The 21,533-nt window shown below is 40.8% G+C and overlaps 1 protein-coding gene across 4 annotated transcripts in view; it reads left to right on the top strand.

Annotated features, from left to right (window-relative positions):
- The first annotated feature begins 12,676 nt into the window (after nt 1–12,676).
- Nucleotides 12,677–21,533, top strand: part of LOC117408557 (bifunctional UDP-N-acetylglucosamine 2-epimerase/N-acetylmannosamine kinase-like) — a 59,597-nt gene continuing 50,740 nt past the window's right edge. For 2 of the 4 annotated variants that reach the window (XM_058996631.1, XM_034013645.3), the window contains exon 1: nt 12,679–12,827. The gene's annotated coding sequence lies outside the window, so the exon portion shown is untranslated. Of the gene's footprint in view, nt 12,833–21,533 lie in introns of all 4 variants that reach the window. The other 2 variants (XM_034013644.3, XM_034013646.3) reach the window with 2 other exon arrangements.

The following is a 21,533-nucleotide window of genomic DNA, read 5'->3' on the forward strand; positions in this document are numbered from 1 at the left end:
TTATTATTATTATTTATTTCATAGCAGACGCCCTTATCCAGGGCGACTTACAATCGTAAGCAAATACATTCCAATCTTCCCAATACATCCCTAAGCAGAGCGGGCGTGGCATCCCTGAGCGGAGTGGGCGTGGAATCCCTGGGCGGTGCAAGGCAGGCATCCTTGGGCGTTGCAAGGCAGGCATTCTTGGGCAGTGCAAGGCAGGCATCCCCGGGCGATGGCGAACTGGCATCCCCGGGCGATGGAGAACTGGCTTCCCCGGGCGATGGTGAACTGGCATCCCCGGGCAATGGCGAACTGGCTTCCCCGGGCGATGGCGAACTGGCTTCCCCGGGCAATGGCGAACTGGCTTCCCCGGGCGATGGCGAACTGGCTTCCCCGGGCGATGGTGAACTGGCATCCCCAGGTGATGCATGACAGTGCAGCAGCGGTCCCTCGGGAGGCAACGACAGCAGCGGACCCTCGGGAGGAGATGGCGGCAGCGGACCCTCAGGAGGCGACGACGGCAGCGGACGCTCGGGAGGCAATGGCGGCAGCGGACCCTCGGGAGGCGACGGCGGGAGGGGAGCCCCTGACCAGGAAGGTGGCAACAGGAGCCCCACTTCTCCCAATGGTGGTGATGGAGGCAGAGGTAGCTCCTGCTCCTCTCCTCTTGATGGCAAAGGCGACAGGGGCTCCTCCCCTTCTGGCTGCAAAGGTGGCCGGGGCTCCTCCCTTTCTGGCTGCGAAGGCGGCAGGGGCTCCTCCCTTTCTGGCTGCGAAGGCGTCAGCGGCTCCTCCTCCTTTGGCTGCGAAGGCGACAGGGGCTCCTCCCCTTCTGGGTGCGAAGGCGGCAGGGGCTCCTTCCCTTCTGGCTGCAGCAGGGGAACCAGCAGGCATGCTTTCTCTGCTGGTGGAGACGGGACCAGCAGGCACTCTCCCTCTGCCGGTGGCGGTGGACACAGCAGGTCTACACTCTCTGCTGTGGGAGGTGGAGGCGGGACCAGCAGGCACTCTCCCTCTGCTGGTGGCGGTGGTGGAGACAGAGGCAGCTCCTGCTGCTCTGCTCCTGCCGCTGGAGGTGGGACCAGCAGCTTTCTGCAGCTCTTCCTTCCCATCCACCTTTTCTCACTCCACAAGTATTAACCCTTTGCAGTCCTATGTCGGACCTGGTCCGACATTGCAATTTTCCCTTTCCGGTCCAACATCATCAAAAAGACGTAAAAAACAGGTCTCTAGTCATTTTTTCTCCGGAAATACATGGATACAGATAGCCCCGACACCACATAGATAACACGGACATAAACAAACAAGATAGCTTCTGCATCCAGTGCTGAAAGAATATCACAGACATTTGCAGAGCTTTTTTTTTAGCTGTTATAATAATAAAATAATGACTTGGATCGCATTATTGAGGAGTTTGGTGATAAAACGAGTGATCAGGAGATGATTTATCGGTATGCACGACTATGAAGAGGTATGTGAAAAATACAGCGAACAAGGGGTGGGGCGGGGCTGGAGATGCAGTACTGGTGTCCTGTTGATATGCAGTGCCTTTTAAACCTGTTTTACTGTGAAAAAAATACTTTTAAACAACGCGTCTAAAATAAATTGGACCTGATGCGCCTGAGACGCGCTGAATAAATGGACCGTTAAGGGTTAATAAAAAAAAACTGCAGTACCCTTTCCTGCAGTACCTTTTCTGGCCTGAGTCCAGGAGGCGCTGGTGATCCCACGCTGGACACCACTTGTGACAGGGTGGACGAGTGGTGACATCAGGCCAGAGTCAGGAAGCAAAACACAAGCAGTACAAAAAGAGACGCTGTGCACCGTTTATTTCAATACAAAAAATAAATAAAAGGTTTTAACAAAAAGACTTGCTCACAGAGCAAAAATAAATATTTAAACAAAATAATCACGAACACAAAATACTAAACAATACAGGTCAGGCTGGGCAGTAGCCTTCACTGATACTATACGTGTTTTAAGTTTAGTTTTCTCGCTCGCTCGCTCTCGTTCCTCCTCTTGAACACCCACCCGGAGTGCAGAGAGCTGCAGGTTTTTATACAAGTGACCATCTTCCGATTAGCAACAATTACACAACTAATTAAACTCGGGAGATGGTCACCTTCTGCACAAGGTTTTTAAATTACTGTGGATGGGGCTTCCCATCCATGCTACTAAACAATACAATAATAAAACAAACACTCTGCTACGCCGTCATATTTAAATACAATAAATAAATACAAAAACAATATCGACGACGCTTCGCCGTCATATAAATACAATAATAAATCATAACAATAATCATAATAATATAAAACAAATTTAAAAACACAGGGGCGGAGGGGGGGGGCCCCGTTCTAAAAATAAATATATACAAAATACTGTACAGGGCTCCTCGCCCAAGGTTTCTGATGGGTCTAAAAAACAATCAAAAAGATATGACGTTTAGTGCACACTGTTAAGATTTAGTTTCACTATACAACTTCTTATGCTTATAATAAAAATAAATATAATTTGCATACAAATCATTAGCAGTAATTATGTAAACAATGCATACTTTAATGACATTTTATGTGTGGTTACTTGGGATTTTGAAAACAGTTGTTAAAATGGATGCAAAACGAAAAAATGTCTAAAATTATTGCAGCTCAAAGAAAGAAACAACCAAACAAAGAAACAAACAAACAAACAAAAAACTCGCAATTAACATCTTATATTAGCTTCAGTTTTTCTTACACTGGTGACGACGGTGATCCGCGTCCTCATGTGTCATTTGTTGTGAAGTACTGGATTACATGTCTCAAGATGCCTTAACCCGTCGGCATCTTGAGACATGGCATCCAGAAGAAAGCTGATCAATTAGCAGAACAGCAAGACGTTCTTGAAACATCAGTCTCTGTCCCAGAGAAGGAGATGAATGTATCCTACCTGGTTACAATGTATATTGCAAAAAACAAAAAACTGCACAACTTACTGTTGTCGGTATGTTTGCAATGCTTGATGCTGAATTGAAATTAAAACTGGTATTCATTATGTTGCAACACGATTTTAAACTGATATTGTAACGTGGAGGTAAAGGAAGCAATCCAGGCAGGTATTCTGGTCTCAGATGCACTGCAAGTGGGGCACGGCCTCACCAATAATTCCCAAAGGCTAAAAAAACATTTTGCATATTTGTATTATTTAATTGAGAAACATAAACACATTTAGTCATATTAAATAAATTTAAGTCCAGAGAAGCACTAGTGACATTATTTAAAAGTCTCAACTCGCTTGCACCAGTAGCGAAAGCACAGCACCAGAAAGCTGGAACAATGTGTGTGTACCTATTCAACGGTACTGTTGAGCGCTGACTCAACAAAAACGTCACTAATGCTTCGTTGCATTCCTAAACTAAACGGTAACATTTAAAATGAACAATTCTGCATATCGGCCTGCAGCTTCAGAATCTAAAAAGAATACTACAAAATCTTAAATACAAGCTTGTATTAAATATGTTGCATTACTTCGTAATATATTATTATTATTTATTATTATTATTTATTTCCTAGCAGACACCCTTACCCAGGGCGACTTACAGTCGTAAACAAATACATTTCAAGAATCACAGTACAAGTATTAAATGATTATATATAGTATATATGTATATATATATATATATATATATATATATATATATATATATATATATATATATATATATAGGTTGTAGTTAAGTTGTCATATTTACTGTGTTGTATTTGTTATACAATAATACATAAATAAAATAAATCATTATATATATATATATATATATATGCGTGTGTGTGTGTGTGTGTGTGTGTTACCATTTTGACGGCGGATTGCGGTATCAGTATCTACATTTAAATCCCATTTATAATTTTTGTGGGTGACGCCATCTTTCTGGAGATAGGCTCACCAGCTCTGAGAGTCGGTGAGTTCATTGAGTCAGCGTTGAGCCAACACTCTGCGTCACTAGCTCTCAACGGTGAGTTTAGGAACGATTTTGAGTGTTGTTGCTTCTCAGCGTTGAATTGAGGACCGCAGCCAATGTAGTGCTGATGCACTGCCATGTGACGCACAAACCTTGAATGCCTCACAAAGCTGCTCGTTACCATGGCAACTCACCAAATGGGGAGTCCCTTGCTGAAGGCGTTGCTATGGTAACCACAATGTGATGAGGAACATACTGGATTTAGAATTTGTGCGATTTTAATGTGTTCAATAATGGCTTTAGTTGAATCTGATATTATATGCGACCTGAGGAAAATAAGTTTTACAGTAAGATCCCAAGAAGAGAGACGTTCAATTGTTAAGGACAGCAGAATAACACCAGCACTGGAGATTTTGAAGAATGACGGTAAACAAATGCAGCAAGGAGTTCATAAAATGGAAGGCAGCGCTGTGAACAAACTGTTGTTGTTCGTCTTTCCTTCTTTCAACTAAATAAGACAAAAGGTTACATCTCTTTTAATGGAGTAAAACCAACAGCGCCAACTTTTCAAAATGATTGGGGGTGCTAATCTCAAAACATACAAACACAACCTAACACATAACTCCCCCCCCCCCCCACCACCACCACCTACCCCCCCACCCGCCCGTAACAGAAAAAGAACATTTCTCACCTTTATATTTATGTCAAGGAGAATGTGTTCCTTCGCACAGCGCTTCTGCTGATGAAGTCGTTCACAACATCTACAAGGTCCACTGGAACTGACTCTCTGTGAATATGGAGCACCACCGCAATGCTATTCAGTCTTGCTTGGGTCATTGTTGACCTAAGAAAGGTTTTTAGGCGACGCAGTGCAGAGAAAGACCTCTCGTTGGTGCAGGTTGTGACTGGTATTGTTAGAACTAGTCGAATTAGTTTAAACAGCTCGGGAAACATAATGCAAAGTGTAGGATCCGCTTTAAAGAATGACACAATGTAAATTTCTCATGCCGCTGAAGGTCTGGCGGGCTTGCACAGTGTCCAGCATCATATCGCATTGGGAAGTTAATACAGCACTGTCAACATCGCTTTCATAGAACTGACAAACTATTTCTCCCGAATCTTCCCCAATCACAAATTTCTCGACTTGCAGTAATAAATGTAGGCTTTCTTGGTCAAATCTCTCATGCAAGCCAGCCAATGCATTGTCATGCTCTCCATGACCTGATTCTAACCGCTTTGGTACTCTGCTCTTCCGGGGCAGGACTGGTCCTTCAATGCTCAGATTATTTGCCAGTTCTTTTATGTTTGACCAGAATGTATCGAAACTGCTCCTCAGATACTGAAGGGGTTTCTTTATTGCTGTTGAGTTTGTTTTCCGAATTACAAATTTATCCATTTCAAAAACATTAGCTACACTCCAAAGTTAAATTTGTTCGTTGACGATGCATTTTGAGCAGACACGTTTTTAGCAGACAAATCAATTATAAACAACAAAGGGGTGTTTATAACTAAGGACCTCAATTTTAAGTTGTGGAAAATGGATTGACTGCTATATAAATACTTATAATTTTTTTAAAGTAATACCAGTCAAATGGTTTGTATTCTGTTTTGTGACTGAATTAATGAACAACCGATTACTATTCATACAGTGAAACTGAACACCCCTCTCGGGAAATCGCAGAGTCCGGGTTCTACTGTAGGTCATCATTGACACTATATTAAGAGAGGAATAAAAAAAACGACCAATCGCTGAACCATAATTTAGTCAAATGACAGGTCCTGCAAAATCATCGGGAGTACACAGAAAAGTTCTTGTATTCACGTGATTTTTCGTCCAGTTGTACATAGTTGCTATTTTAGGTTTATTAAATTTTTGTGTGTTTTCGTGGGGTGTTTAGTAACACTTGTATAACTAATTTTTGGGGGCGCTCAATCAACACACAGCACCCACGGAGCTGGCGCCAGTGAGAAAAACTGTCAATTTCTTGCCACTGCGTGACAAGCTGCCTTGTTCGTTTTGAATGAATGATTTTGTGGTACTGTATTTGTGTCTTTATGTTCCACGCTAGTGTAGAACTAAATACTACATGGTTTTAAGGTTCTGCTTTGCCAATTGATTAATTTGTGTCCGCAATTCTATAAATTGTGTGTTGTTTACAGTGCTAATGTTTTTTTTTTTTAATTGATGGGGGTATATTTACCATAGCGACTGCAGTCTATTATTTGAATGCATTAAAATGCTCTCAGCGGAAGCATATATGCAATCAGCTGAACAAAGTAAATGTACTTGTAGTACGTTAGCCATTGAGTGGTGGTGGTATTAACTATTTTTTTTTATTTGTGCCTCATCTGTCAAAAAAGTCACAAGCCACTGAAATGCAATAAACAATAACAAACACAGGATACATAAAAGGGTTTAATAAACAGTCAGATAACACACACAAAGCTAACAATCTCTGCGTGTCTGACTCAGTAATTAAAAAAATAAATAAACAGCAGGTTCTCCCACAGCTCCAAAACATACACTCTTCATCAGTTTACAAATACATCAGATTTACAGTGTTGCCCCTAACTTGTTCTGATCCTTTTGTTAACTTTGTTCTACTTTTTTTAATCATTGTTGTTGTGTTTATTTTTTTAAAAATGACCAATAATATTTGTCAGTATAATTTATAATAAAATCTCAAATATGTAAATATTAAAAAAGCAAACATATTTGTATGATTATTAACAAAACAGTTGTCCTGCAACGTGGAACAAAGGTCCAAATCAGGTAATTATTTAATTTTTGTAAAAATGATCATATACCTTGATAAGAACAGTCGTTAGCACAATAACGGTCTGAATGATGTTTTCTTCTATTACTTTAAAAAACTTTTTAAAAACTAGAACACTGACAGGGATCAATGAAAATATGCAAAACGTTAAAAAAATGCAAAGCTGTCTATCATCTATCCAATCTTTATAAACAAATACACAAATAATACCATATATAGACACAACAAGGAGCTTTTTTTAAAAGAGGACAATAAATTAGCCACAAAAATTAACTTGATAGGAAAGGGGCAGAGCCGAGCATTCTCTAGTTTAAAAAGTGGTGTTCCGTAAGTACTGAATTAAGATTACGTGTAATAGGAGGCTGTGTGGTCCAGTGGTTAAAGAAAAGGACTTGTATTATTATTATTTATTTCTTAGCAGACGCCCTTATCCAGGGCGACTTACAATCGTAAGCAAATACATTTCAAGTGTTACAGTACAAGTAATACAATAAGAGCAAGATAAATACAATGACTTTGGTTCAAGCAAGTACAAGTGTGACAAAATACAATTCAATAATACAGCAGATAACAGTGACAGTGATATTTACATCAGGATATGATTAAATACAAAATACTACAGATTAAACACTTGGCAGATTACAGTACTCTGAAGTACAGGATTAAATGCAGTAAAATAGGGGCAGATAAGAGCAAATAAAGCACATTTAAGGAAAGGTGATAGTGTCCCAGGGAAAAAACAGAGGAGTTCTACAGGTGCTGTCTGAAGAGGTGAGTCTTAAGGAGGCGCCGGAATGTGGTCAGGGACTGGGCGGTCCTGACATCTGTACGAAGGTCATTCCACCACTGCAGAGCGAGGGTGGAGAAGGAGCGGGCTCTGGAGGCAGGGGAGCGTAGAGGAGGTAGAGCCAGTCTTCTAGTGCATTCGGAGCGGAGAGGTCGAGTGGGGGTGTAGGGAGAGATGAGGGTCTGGAGGTAGCTGGGTGCAGTCTGGTCAAGGCATCTGTAGGCTAGTACAAGAGTCTTGAACTGGATGCGAGCGGTGATCGGTAGCCAGTGGATTGAGCGGAGTAGTGGAGTTGTGTGGGAGAAGCGAGGCAGAGAGAACACCAGGCGGGCAGCGGAGTTCTGGATGAGCTGGAGCGGACAGGTGGCGGACGCAGGGAGGCCAGCCAGGAGGGAGTTGCAGTAGTCTAGGCGGGAGAGTACCAAGGCCTGGACCAGGAGCTGGGTGGCGTAGTTGGTGAGGAAGTGTCGGATTCTTCGGATGTTGCTCAGGAAGAATCGGCAAGTGCGTGCCAGAATGGAGATGTGCTGGGAATAAGAGAGGCAGGGGTCCAGGGTGACTCCAAGGTTCTTAGCGGAGGAAGAGGGAGAGAGTGTGGTAGATTCCAGAGGAACAGAGATAGAGAGATCAGAGGAGGGGGAGGAGGAGGGAAAGAAAAGGAGGTCAGATTTAGAGAGGTTGAGTTTTGAGGTGATGCGAGTGCATCCAGGAGGAAATAGCAGACAGACAGGTAGAGATACGGGAGGAGATGGTGGAGTCAGAGGTGGGGAAGGAGAGGAAAATCTGAGCATCATCAGCATAGAAATGGTATGAGAAACCATAGGATGTGATGAGGGGGCCCAGGGAGCGGGTGTAGAGAGAGAACAGGAGAGGACCCAAGACTGACCCTTGGGGGACTCCTGTTAAGAGAGGGCGAGGTGTGGAGGTTGCTCCACGCCAGGTTACCTGGTAAGTTCGGTTGGAGAGGTAGGAGGAGAACCAGGCCAGAGCAGTGCCAGAGATACCCAGGTCAGCGAGAGATGATAGTAGAATAGAGTGATCAACAGTGTCAAATGCAGCAGAGAGGTCGAGGAGAATTAGGACAGAGGAGAGAGAGGCAGCTCGGACAGACTTAAGTGAGTTGGTGACAGACAGGAGGGCGGTTTCAGTGGAGTGAGCAGAGCGGAAACCAGATTGGAGAGGGTCGAGCAGAGAGTGGTTGGACAGGAAAGCAGAGAGCTGGCGGTGTACAGTCCACTCGAGGGTTTTGGAGAGGAAGGGTAGGAGGGAGACAGGACGGTAGCTCTGGAGGGAGGTGGGGTCGAGGGTAGGTTTTTTGAGGAGGGGAGTGATAGAGGCTTTTTTGAAGGCAGAGGGAAAGAGACCAGAAAGTAGAGAGGTGTTGAGAAGGGAGGAGATGAAGGGAAGTAGAGCAGGAGCAGCAGCTTGAAAAAGGTGAGTGGGGAGGGGGTCCAGGGCACACGTGGTGGGTTTGTGACCCTGGAGCAGGGAGAAGAGGTCAGAGTCTGAGAGGGGAGAGAAGGTGGAGAAGGAGGGTGAGTTAGTAGGGGATGCAGTGGGTGTAGGGGTTGGAGCAGGAGGGGGTGCGGGGGAGGGAGAGGTGTTAAAGAGTTTGCGGATATCTGAGATTTTAGGAGAGAAGAAGGAGGCAAAGTCATCAGGGGAGATAGAGGAGGGAGGAGGAGGAGGGGGGAGGGTTTAGGAGGGAGGAGAAGGTAGAGAATAGTTTACGTGGGTTGTAGCGGAGGCTTGGATTATAGATTGGAAATAAGTACATTTAGCAGAGGAGAGAGTAGAGGAGAAGGAGGAGAGGAGAGTGCGGTAAAGGTCTAGGGCAGCAGGGAGTTTGGTTCTCTTCCATTTCTTTTCAGCAGATCGCAGTGTGATTCTTGCTGAGCGGAGCGCAGAGGAGAGCCAGGGTTGGGGAGGGGAGGGGCGAGCAGGTCGGGAGGTGAGGGGACAGAGGGAGTCGAGGGAAGAGGTGAGGGAGGAGAAGAGGGTGGAGGTAGCAGAGTCTACGGAGAGTTGTGAAAAGGAGTCGATAGGAGGGAGGTGAGAGAGAGCAGTGGAGGCAAGGACAGAGGGGGAGAGAGAGCGGAGGTTACGGCTAGAGGTGACAGTGGGGGTAGGATGAACAGGGAGAGAGGGGAGAGACAGAGAAAAAGAGATGAAATAGTGATCAGAGAGGTCCAGGGGGTGACAGAGAGGGTGGAGGGGCAGCAGGCCCTGGAGAAGGTGAGGTCCAGTTGATGGCCAGCTTTGTGGGTGGTAGTAGGGGATGGAGAGAGACAGAAGTCGAAGGAGTGAAGGAGAGGGAGGAATCCAGCAGAGTGGCTGGGGTTGGAGAGATGGATGTTGAAGTCACTTAACAGGACAGTTGGGGTAGACAAAGAGGGGAGGGAGGAGAGTAGATAGTCGATTTCATCCAGAAAGTGAGCGAGAGGCCCAGGGGGGCAGTACAGTACAAATAGCAGGAGTTGACAGGGAGAGGTTAGTTGGACTGCATGAAATTCAAAGGTATTAACAGAGAGTGAGGAGAGAAAAGAGTAAGGAGGGAGAGAGGAGAAGACCAGTCCCACCTCCCCGTCTAGTGAGACGCGGGGTATGGGACAGGACGTAGAGAGAGGACAGGGCAGCAGGAGTTACAGTGTTATCAGGGGACAGCCAGGTTTCAGTGAGAGCAAGGAAATCGAGAGAGGTGTGAGGCAAAGGCAGAGATGAAATCAGCTTTGTTAGCAGAAGAGTGACAGTTCCAGAGTGCACCACTGGACCGTAATTGTAAGTGACTCTGCAGCTGATGCATAGTTCACACACCCTAGTCTCTGTAAGTCGCCTTGGATAAAGGCGTCTCCTAAATAAACTAATAATAAAAAAATAATTAACTATTTGTTTAATTGTATGCACTTATCTATGGCTTCATAGATCCAGTCCGTGTTTTATATGTGGTTTGCTTTAGTTATGGTTCTGGCTCCAGTTCCGGGTTTTCAGTAAATTAAGCTGCAGACCACAGACAAGTTGACTGCTGTTGTTTTTCATTGATAAAGTTCATATATACATATATATATATATAATTGGTCTCCGTTTATTCTTTTATCATACAATACGTGGGATCCAGTAAAATTATGTCGATTCTTTTACCTCAAATAGGGGAAAACTACATTTTATAAAGCACAGCTTTAATTATGGATGCGTGGGTAATTTGTGTAGAAATATTAATATGACTCATAATTATGTAATGCCTTATTGCCGGTCATGAAGGGATGCTGTTTTCTTCCTGTTTCTCTTCCTATATTTCCTATGTTTCCTGCCTGTAGTCAAAATATGGTTGGTATGGGGCTCCCGAGTTGCGTTGTCCTTCAACGCTGTAGCTCTTGGGTGGCTGCATGGTGAGTCCGCAGTGTGAAAAAAAGCGGTCGGCTGACGGCACACGCTTTGGAGGACAGTGTGTGGTCTTCGCCCTCCCGAGTCAGCGCAGGGGTGGTAGCGGTGAGCTGAGCTTCAAATTGACCATTCCAAATTGGGAGAAAATAATAAAAAATAACTGGCAACGACTACATTTATTTAAAAAAAAATTATATATATGGTTGGTATAGCGACGATGGGCCAACATTGACATGATGAGCAAATCGCCGTCGGGCCGACTTCAGCTCCCAACGTTGGTCCAACCATTCGTGCTGTGTTGGCCCGACATTGGCCCAATGTTGCTGTGCTATCTGGGAAGCAAAAGTAAACAAAGATATGCAAACTGTTAGAAAATGAACAAGCAGAAGAACGAATCTGCATTGAAAAACTGAATTACATTTACCACTGTTAATAATAATAAAAACAATAAAATCCACTAAGAAGATCACATCCAGTGTAACGCACATTGTATTATTATTCATAACTCGCCGTTTACAAAAGACCCAGCGATTATTGGAAGTTTTACAGTGACAGAAATAAAATAAATAAATAACATACTACAGGAAAAGTAAAGGTATAAAAAACATTGTACAAAAAGATGTTAAACAATTGGAAAGGCACGTTTTAAAAAGTATGTTTTGAGACGGCTTTTAAAAATATTCTAAGACTCAGATTCCCTGATCACCTTTTGGAAGAGCATGGAAAATGTGAGGTGACCTTTCATTGGATCATTTAGTACACATACTATTTTCTTACATTTAATTGGCTCTAATTTAATTTCTAAAGAACTGATTGGCCAAATGTGTACGTGTAGTAAAAATAGTATGTGTAATTCACAAAATAGAACGCGTAGTGTAGTACTACACGTAGTAATTTATTTGAAACGTGTACTAACAGCACACGTTTTTGACCCAGATGGCCATCCATAGACATGCAGCTATAGGGAACGTGTACTGCCACCTGGAAGGGGGTGTAAATAACACAGAAAAGGAGCTTGTATAAGTTACAACTACTGTATTGTGAATGACAAAGACATATCTTAAACAGTCTTGAAAATTTAAGACGTCAGCTGGAGTCACATGTTTGCTCCGTCTGCTCTGCTGCTGCTGCCTGGTGGGAAATCTCCCAACACTGTCCGAGCGCAGTCTGCATAGACCGGTGACGTCAGGCGCAGACCCCGTCTGCAATCTAGCCGGCAAAGTATCGTGGACTCACCCACAGTTTTGGGAGATTTCCGAGGCAGCAGCAGAGCAGAATGAGCAAACATGTGACGTCAGCTGTTGAATTTTCTGAATTCTGATAGCAGAAGAGTTATTCAGAAATTGTACCCTTCATGATCCCCGAGTATTATAATGACAGATCAAATAAGACACAGCCCAACAAAAGAAAATAAACATATGAAGTATATTTTCAAATATGCATTTTATAAATCAACAGACTCACAAACACTATACGTGTCAACATATACATCTTGATATATTAAACGTAAGTATAGCAATGTACCCTGCTTACATCTGCCAGTTGTTTTGGAAATTAATATATAGTTTTTTCTCTGATCCCATACAGTTCCATAATCATTAAAATGAAAAATAAATTATGCAAAGAGTTATTTCAGTAACTTCAAGACTGTTTAAGATATGTCTGTCATTCACAATACAGTAGTTATAACTTATACATGTTCCTTTTCTGTGTTATTCACACCCCCATCCAGGTGGCCTGCGCAGACTCAAAAGTGCGCGACGTGAACGCAGCCTGTCCAAGCGCCGTCTGCATAGACCGGTGACGTCAGGCACAGACCCCATGTGCAAGAAGTACCTTGTCTTCCGGGGGCGTTTCTTCTGCCTGTTCCGTCAATAGTGTTGTCTATTCTTGTTTGTAAATACTTTAGAAAACTGAAGAATTATATCAACAGAAGTGCATTTTCTTTCATATCCACCAGCTGGTAAAGTCAGTATTCTTTTTTGGTGTGTTTTTTGCCATTACATAATTGTACGTGTGCTGAATACGAGTTTTGCTGGCTAAATCTAGATTACATTGTTGTAGTATGCTGCGTATATTTTTACTTTGCCTGCAATTATCTACTGCTTTTGCATCAGTAGTGTTGTTGTCAAAAAGGCAATAATAAAACACGTAAATGTCGGTCGATTGCAGCGTACCAAGTAGTCCACTTGATGCGTTTAACTAGTGCGGATTAAACAGGTTTTATCCACTTGTTTAGACTAAAGTTAGTGCACGTTTTAATCCCGATTGCAGTGTACTACGATAATCACCACACGTGGAACATCCGCTAAATCGGACTAAACAAGATCCTGATTGCAGCGTACCAAATGATGATCCTGTTCAGATGGACTAATTTAGTACTATGAAGTATACTATATAAGACTAACTTAGTACGGTTGCGCGTCCTACGTTTATACAGCACATTTTAACACAAAGACAGCTCCATTATTCTCTGAAATGACGTCTGAAAATAGTGAAAGTCATCACTAACATGTAACAGAGTATAGAACTATATACAATATTTTAAATTGGTATATAAAATTGACAATTGCACTGTGTACGTTATGTCATTACCTTGTATCGTTGATATACCATATTAAGCAATTATACAATTTCTAGGTAGACTGAGAATGTAGCCTTTAATTTAAGTATGCGGCACCTTTTTCCCTTTTTCTTATTTATGGTTGAGGAACAAAATATTCTGAAGAGACTGTTTTGTTTTATTCATAATGTTGCAAAAACTGTAATAAAGTGCCACACAATAAGATACTCCTATATTTAAATAATAATAATAATAATAATAATAATAATAATAATAATAATAATAATAATAATAATACATGCACGTTTGATGTATTCAATTTAACCGACTGCAACGTCACATTGTATAATTAGTATTATATAAACAACAAATTTAGAATTTAACGTGGCCATGCAGCAATTGGGTACCGGCGAGTTAAAATGCAAGTATGATCCGCTAGTGTGGAATGTGCACAAAAAGACAAGCACAATTAGGCCTATCGATATAGATTATGAATATGTATTTGAAATGTGTTTGCCCGAATCACGCCTAATAAAAACGCTTTTATCATTAATATGCCCATATGTGTTACTGTATTTGCTTTTTTCATATTTCTGACTTTTTTTTGTGCTTTCAATATCCTCAATGTTTTTAATCAAATATTGGTAGTGACGATGTACAAGATGTCTGAGTTTGTCTTTACACCTTAAATTGTGAATTTGTATCTGCATTTGTAGAGGCTTATTATGGGTTACTGTAGTCCTCATTGTCTGGCTAACTTGTTCAGACTAGCTAAACCACTTGCTGTTTGGTTCACTGCATTCAGGACTAACTTAGTACAGATGCAGGATTTGCTAGACTGCTTTTTAGTCCACTTGATGCAGACTAAAGTCACTGGTACGCTGCAATTGACCCTGCGTTCCCAAATCGATGCCTATACAATATATAAGCACGAGACTGTCCAGCTTTTCTTGTGATTGTTCCCCTTCCCTTAGTCTAAGCATAAGGGGTGGGCAACCTGAGCTAAACTAAGGGCCAGGTACTAGGTTAGGGTTAGAGTTGAATTATTGATAATATATTTGCTGTTTTAGATAATAAGTGTGTCTGGCATTTGGGAGATTTGAATGTTATGTTTAATGCAGCCCTGCGTTCAATAGCAGAGCGCTCTCTCTCGTGGCACCCGTGTTAGCAGTTATGGTGTGTTACAATGATGTGCAGTTCGATTCTTTTCAATGACTCCATTCGTTTGATTCAGTTGAGTTTGGTGCTTGTTGCGGCCAGGGAACTGTAGGCTTGTGTTGGTCTTTGTCTTCCAGGGAGCGTTTATTCTGCCTGTTCTGTCAATCGTGATGTCTGTCCTCGTTTGTAAATACTTTAAAAACTGAAGAAAACGCATTTTCTTTCAAATCAGAGACAAGAACAGCAAAAAGCAAGGCAACCCTGACTATGAAACTAGCAGCGCTCAGCACACACCATGCACACTTCAGAATAATACAGAAACATCTGACAAATACTAGTAGACATGTACATTTAAATAATTACAACTTGGGGGCTTCCGTTAGCAAGATGTCACTTATGAATTAATGCAGCTCCTGTCCCCAGCTGCTATAATGCTAAGAAATAAATAATAATACATATAATAATGTGACCACTGTGTGGTCCAGTCGTTAAAGAAACAGACTTGTAACCAGGAGGTCCCCGGTTCAAATCCCAGCTCAGTCACTGACTCATTGTGTGACCCTGAGCAAGTCACTTAACCTCCTTGTGCTCTGTCTTTCAGGTGAGACGTTGTTGTAAGTGACTCTGCAGCTAATGCTCACACACCCTAGTCTCGTATCTTGTAAAGCGCTTTGTGATGGTGGTCCACTATGAAAGGCGCTGTATAAAAATGATTATTACTTATTATTAACGAAAGTGTTATTTATTTGTGGGCTCTGGAAATTTCAGAATGATCGGTAGTTTCCAGAGTCATTTCTCAATAATTTCATGAGTTGTTGGGCTGGTAAGTCGACTTATGTCATGTGCAGTGTTGCCAGATTGGGCGGGTTCACGCCCAATTGGGCTTGTATTTTTTATATTGTGCGTGAAAAAATGGCTTTGAGCAGGTGACTATTTTTTGGGCTAGTTTTGGGCATTAGTGCGGGTATTACATTTTGATATATTTTGAATAGTTTTAAAATATTTACGATATTTTAAAGCAAAATACTAAGCTATATGATACACAACCCTTAGTGTTTACATCACTGTTGCTAAACATTGATAACACGCATCAATATCTGTCCGTACATGCCAACAGTCCCTATATGGTCAGGACAGTCCTGATTTCCTAGCAAATGTCCCGCGTCCTGATGCATATGAAAAAAGTCCCAATATTTACCCATAGAAAAAAAAATGCATTTGTTCTGCACAGTAGAGTTAGTGAAAACCACACGCTGTGCTCTTCGTGCGGCTGACACATGTGCTGATCACTAACTTATACAAAGGTAAGAACGCTTCATTATGTCTATTTTTACTGCCATGATGGTCGTGTGGTGTTGAGTTGGGCGATACGTCTATGATCAGCATCCCGCTGAACAGTTTCCAAATGTTGGCAAGTATGTCTGTCATATGACGTACATTACTTTGGGCTACAAACGTAGCACTTTCTAAAAGGCACAGTCTGGTAACAGGCGTTATTGCAAATGAGAATTTGTTCTCAAGGGTTTTACTTGGTTAAAGAAAAGGAATGATTGATTCGTATCAGCGTTATTCCGCAATTAAATTAAAAGGCTAAAATTGAGTGTCACATTATAAGCTACACAAACAGTACTACTATTGAATAGGCCTAACAGTTAGTTTTTACAGGAAGCATTAATTGGTACACTTTCAAATTCGAAGGAAGTTCCACAAACTCACCAGAGTGCCATCAATCAATAATAAACAAATGTAGGCCTACCATTTTACTTTACACATTACAAATGCGGCTGTGTACTAATAATAAAAAACAAAAAATTGTATTTATATTAGTTTATTTCGAGTTAGTCTTTGTCACTTGGATGGATATTGCCAAACTCATTGACCCGATATTTAGGTGTGATTTTTATTGTATTTGGCATCTTTAAACAGCTTATTGAGTAGTAAAAACGCACTGGATACTGAAGTAAACTGCAGCTACGTTTCAGCATGAATGTGACACTGACAGTGTACCTCGTTCACCAGAAAAGCAAAATTGCCTGTGTCGATGATTATATATGATAAGTTTATTGATTTGTTTACCAAACAACCAAAAAAAGCCTTGCGTGGTTTTTGCAAGTGTAAAAAACATGTAAAAAGGCTTCTTTACACTTCAAATTTGACTACAGTTTCTGCCCGGTGGCCATCTTGGATTTAAGTTTTGCACGCTTCTGACTTTAGCTTTTAGAATTTAAAAAAAAAAAAAGAGTTGTCAGTAAAATACTAAAACACTAAATTGAAGAATTCATTCCAAACTAGATTGTGATTTTAAATTGAAAGATCTTTTTTGTTTTTGTTTTTTGTTACGTTAGAGCAGGGGAGGGCAATTCCGGTCCTGGAGGGCCGGTGTCCCTCCTGATGTTCATTCCAACTGACCAATTAAGCTTTTAATAAGCACTTCATTGGTGCAATTAAATAATTTAGGTTACAGTTTGAACAAATACTGTCCAGGACTGGAATTGCCCACCCCTGCACTAGAGCCTACCCCTAACACATCTGTCACTCTGCCAAGACTATCAGGAGGGCGTGGCACCAATACACTGTACTGCAAAAAATACATAGACGTCATTTTTAAATGCATAGTACAGAAATGTAACATGTTAAGCATGTTTTAAAGGACATTTATTTGTCATACAAAATTATAATTATACCCATTATGCAATATTTTTTGTAGAATTTCTTAGGGGTCAAAAAGGCATAATAACAACATTTTTTCATATTAGTAATTTGTAAAGAATGTTATTATACAACATTGGATTAATGTATTTGCCACTGAAGAAGCAGGTAGTGAATATCTATATAAATAATTAATATGAAGTAGGGCTGTCAAGCGATTAAATAAATTAATCACAATTAATCTCGCAATTGAAAAAATTAATCTTAGTTAATCTCGGTTTTAATTGCATATTAAATTGATACAATTACTACATCCATCTAATTTAAATTAGTTTTATTACTGATATTATTATTATTATCCTTGACTGTAAATAAAATTGTTTAAAATGTATTTATTTATTTAACCAGTAAATTTACCCATTGAGACCGTGACCAAAATGTATTTGGGGCAGTAATTTAGAAATTACAAATACAACCAACACAATAAAACATGCAGTTCAAGCTTGATCAGCAGCATAGAGATCAGAAAACAGAATAAATAGGATATCTATTTTGAAATGTGATTGTGGACTGATTTTTTAATTTTTTTTTAAATAATGATAAATATGTAGCTACAGTAAGCACTTCTAGGAAATGAACTGTTCATTGTAAAGAGAACATAAAAAGAAAACCCTGTCATCATATCCAAAAACTGTAAAGGCTTTACAACATCATGTATCCTCTTACAAAGAAGGTTTTAGCAGTCCCAGTATCCAGTGCACCAGTGGAGCGTGCTTTCAGTTGGGGGTATTGCTGATAGGCTTTACATACTACACGCAAAAAAAAAAAAAAGCAGCAACGCAGCCTCTTTTGATTTGTGGGCTTGCAGCGATCCTGATTCTCTGTCCAAACTGGTGGGTTTAATTTGTTGTTGTATTGTTGTTGTCTGTACAGCAGAAGAGCTGCTGGTCAATTTTGAGAAGTGAAGGCATGTTCAGCACGCAGCAGACGAGATGTACTGTCAGCATGATTTTCAAAAGGGGCAAAATAAAAACTAGGTCGCAAAATGATTTTTAAAGCCTGATTAACCACGTCACTTGATTTATATTTTAAAAGCGTCAACAAGTGAATACACGACTCATTTAATCTAAACCCCTTGAAAGCCATATACTTAGTGACCCAAATCAGCTTTTAGAAATCACATTGCGACCTAGTTCTTATTTCGCCCCTTTTGTAAATCATGCTGCAAGTGTGATACAGGAACTCACTTTAACAGTAGACAAGAAAGCGTTTTTCTGTCCAATGAGCCGTCAGAACGTTTAAAAAAATAAATAAACCAGTTAAATGAAAATAAATGTTTGAACGTCTTTTTGAATTAAAATGGCCTGTTATTGATGTTTAGTCAAACCCAGATTTGAGAGAAAAACATTACGGCTAGTTCTTTGTACCCACTTGCAACAGGGATAAAACACAGACTGACTGAAGATCCTGATGAAGAGGCTACACCATCTTCTTCAAATTCAACTGATTTGCTAATTCCAGTTACACAGAGTATGAGAGATAAGATAAGTAATTTGTCTCAGCGATTTTGTTTACATCAGCTGAATGACCCAAGTAATGAGGTTATGCCATTGCTTTTTGTGTCATTTCTTGACCCCACGATTTTGCCATCTGGATTTCCTATCCGAACAGGCCAAAGTCTGCGTGTCTGAAGCACTGTCTTCCAAACTAGTGAGGCTGGTGAAGGACAACCTCGAAAATGATGGAAATCATGCTTGTATAAGTGAGTGCAGCACAAAGGACTCACTTCGTGGACGGTAACAAACACACACTACTTCCAAGGAAACCTTAGTCCAACAGAGATGACGATTTATGCTTCTGAAACTCCATTAAACATCAGCGAAGATGCCCTGATTTGGTGGAAACAAAAACAAAAACAGACACGCTTTCCCAACCTAGCAGCCTTGGCAAAGAGCATGTTAATTATCCCTGCAACATCGGTCCCAAGCGAGCGTGTGTTCAGCAAAGCAGAATGTGAGATGCCATAATATTTCTGAATAAAAACAGAAAATAAGCTCTGGAGAGAGCACAGACTTTGTTATGTTGGACTTGTAAATAGTTATTCTTGTGTTCCCCGTTGGGTTTTTTTTCCTCTAATCTGGTTGCTGTCGAGACATCTTAAGGTAAGACAGTACTATTTGTAACGTTTTATAAACTTTTTGTATGGAACCTCGCCAACAGTGTGACTAGATATATAAATGTTGATTTGCCGCGACCTTTGCACAGAGTTGTACAAGCTAACATCAACACCAATTTTGTGCTTTACGTGCTGTAGTTGGGATACAGGTTTGTTGTAGTATATCATGAAGGGCATTATAGCAGTGCGGTACTGTACTGTATGTTGTGCTCTGAATCTACGTACTAGTATTAATAATTACTGTACCTTGGTCTAAATATTCTCTCCCTGACTGGTAAAAAAAAAAAAATGGTCAAAACGGGAGACTTGCCAGGTATGCATTATGCAGACACATTTTTCATACTGTTCAATGTTAATATTAACTTAGAGTTAACTAAGTTAGATGATGTTCCAAGTTTTTTGCATATTTTTGCTTTACAGTGTAGTCAAGATGCAGCCTGCTTGTTCTTCTTCCGGTCAATAGTGTAATCTTTGAAAGAGAACTCCACCACCGCAGGTACTTTCAATGTGCTGCTTTCCATATTGTCAAATATACAGTTAACTTACACAGATGTCTTCTTCCCGCCTCACATTATGCTTGATTCCGGCTTGCTGCTTATGACATTATGATCATAGAACGGTGCTATAGGCTAGAAAAGTGTTTCCTTAGCAACGGTCTTGACATTCACTGCACGAGCCAGAAATACACAATTGCGAAGTCAGTGTGTTAAAAAGCTGCATAAAGTATGTGCATAAATCATGCAAGTGCGCTCCGTAGTCTGGCAATTAGAAAAAGCGGCGTGCAGTTGCTAAAATCAGAATTCCATTAACATTAAAGTCTATGGGACGGGATTGGTTCCTGGGAAAATGTTGTTAATAACCGAAAGTTATCTTTATCAGGGTTGCTAATAACCGGCATCTATTGTGTGTGGATAGATAGATAAATAGATAGATAGATGCTGGTACCTTTTTTTACCTGCTAAATTTTGTATTTTTTATCTATCATTCTTATTTCCTTGTATCTTTTTACTTATTTCCTGTGTTTTTATAATTGTCTTATCTAGATATTTGCTGTGTTATTTATTGCTATTAATATAATTGTATGTAGTGCTTTGAGATACCATGGTATGAAAGACGCTATACAAATACAATAGATAAATAAATACATGTGTTTATTTCTTTATTCTCGTTTCCAGCACTTTTGTTCTCCCGGCAAAGTTTGCGAGGCTCTCCATGCAGCCTCGGAGCGTCGGCCGAGTCTGACGTCTTTCAATTTAGACGTCTCAGTAAGCCAGGGAGACCTTAGTTCGTCCTCTATCCTTCCTTAGTTCATCCTCTATCCTTCCTTAGTTACCTCTCTTCCTGGCCTTGGGAGTTCGATCGGTTTGTCCTCACATCAGCAAGGGCGGTTCTCCAAGTAGTCAAGAGGAAACCCCTATTCTGTTGCTAAAGTCACAAGCACTTAGTCTCTTTATTCTAGTAGTCCCTTTAAGCAGGCCTGGCTCCTACCTTGTGAAACATTTGTAAAAAAAAAGACTACAAAATGGATGTCCTGTCTCCTCACACAGTGGTTTTGTGCTTTTTCCATTTTTATGAATACACCAATAAACATAAAGATAATGGCAAAACTATCCCAGTTGTAATTGTTATTGCACCACTGTCTCTCAGATTAAATGTAATGAGTTAAAAATTACTTTCACTATTTACCCATGTTCAGTATTTCTGTGTTACAATGGCATTAACAAAATTGTTTCTATATTTGCTGATTTTATCAATTTAACCACCCAGCTGCTTATCCTGCGATTTCCACGTGGAGCGCATGCAAGTCTAAATGTGTCACTCCTGTGAGAATAGCATGCAGGCACTTATGTGCATCTGCAAAGTTTAACACGTCTTTAACGTACTTCAATAAAAAAATAAGAAAACTGTATTGTAAAAGTGTATGCAGTTTTATTTTTTTACTGGCAGATGGCAGCAGTCCCTAAGAAATGTGCTTGACAGGCCAGGTCATGTACACAGCTGAGAGTGAAAAATGGATGCCTGTGTATCTACAGAGACTGAAACGAGGAGATTTCTTTATTTATTTGTTGGTGTTACAGGTTGTAAGGAAGCCTTGTCAGGTTTGGTACTGGTCAAAATGACCT

The sequence above is a fragment of the Acipenser ruthenus genome, chromosome 2, assembly GCF_902713425.1.
Source record: "Acipenser ruthenus chromosome 2, fAciRut3.2 maternal haplotype, whole genome shotgun sequence".
Lineage (NCBI taxonomy): Eukaryota > Metazoa > Chordata > Actinopteri > Acipenseriformes > Acipenseridae > Acipenser > Acipenser ruthenus.